The following is a 1496-nucleotide window of genomic DNA, read 5'->3' on the forward strand; positions in this document are numbered from 1 at the left end:
GATTGGTGCTCTCACCACAAATGGCCTGATGGTTGCCATTTGTCCCTCAGGTCCTTCGATAACAATATTCCGTTTGCTCCTCATGGAGGCTGTCATCCCTCCAATTCCCAAAATCATGCCTGCCACAGGTTGTAATTCCCAATTGTCTGGTCACTCGGAGCGGGCGATGATGGTAACATCTGCTCCAGTGTCTAGCATTCCTGGGTGCTGAATCCTTTCTCCATAACAAAACAGGCTGCAGTCCACAATAGGTTTGCAGGAGCCCACAACCTGAGTCCACATAGCACTGGGGTTGAGGGGAACCTGATCTGGACAGTCACTAGGAAGTAAAAAGGCTTGTGCCACAGGAGTCTGTTCCTTAAATAATAAGAAGGGTCTATGCAGGTCAGGGAGATGGAAATTTCATCTCCAGAGTATATAGTCTGAACTTCAGGAACAGTATGAATTTGTCCTGGACAGTTAGTTGGATCCCCAAGTATTAAGATGTTGGAGGGACCACCTGGTGGTCCATGTTTCCCCGTGGGGATTAGGTAAATACAGTCACCCTCTATATGTAAAGAGAATCTAGTTACCAGTTGACGCCGGGTTCCCATCTGAAGCGCTCCACCTGCTGGGCTTAATATCTGGGTCCCCGTGGAGGCAGGATGGTGGGTTTGGCAGGAGGGGTGGAGCAGTGCGGCATTTGATTTGATTTCGAAGCATGGGGCCATTCCACGCTCTGCTTGAAGTTTCCCGAACGCCAGTTCTGTCTGGGGAACCGTTGGTGGGCTGGAGGTTGTATAGAATGTCTCTCTGTAAAGCTGCTTCAGGCAGATCGCAGGTCTGATCTCAGGGCTTTTGGAATCTCCTTCTCCCGCTAATTGCTCTAAAGTAAACTTAGGTCTGTTAGCATCTTTAGCATAAACATCTATCAATTACGTTAAATGTTTCTTCCACTGCCTCTCCCACAACATGTATTCTGCTGGGGAGAGAAGGCAGTTCATAATATTTTTGATGTCATGAGGGACCATGACGTGGGCAGAGAAGGAGGCTTCCAGCAAGTGTTTAAAAAAATGTGAACCCCTGCCATGTTCCTCTGCAGCTTTGCAAAGTTCCTGCAGTTCCCTATAGTGAAGGGATTCCCATGTGGCAACTTGTGGCCCTGCCCTGTCTCTCCTCATTATTACAGGAAAGGCAAGTATTTTCTGGACCAGAGCTGAGTTCCCTGTTCGTGTGGCTTCCCTCTGCACCTCAGCCCAGTGATCTTCATACTCAGAATCTGAATAAGAAGATTCACTGCTCTCATCTCCTAGTGGAGATGGGGGTGCTTGGTGGTGGCACAGGGCCGGCTCGGGTGCCTAGAGCTGGCCGTTTTGTGGCTGCGTGGGGAAGCCGGGGTAGCCCCGCTCCAGCCAGAGCCGTTCTGACCCCAGGGGCACAGGGTCCCTGGGGCGGGAGCGCCGCTGGGGGCGGGGCCCTGGTGCAAAGGGACAGGAGCAGGGCCCGCGATGGGGGGG

Source organism: Parus major, chromosome 8, assembly GCF_001522545.3.
Source record: "Parus major isolate Abel chromosome 8, Parus_major1.1, whole genome shotgun sequence".
Classification (NCBI taxonomy): Eukaryota; Metazoa; Chordata; class Aves; order Passeriformes; family Paridae; genus Parus; species Parus major.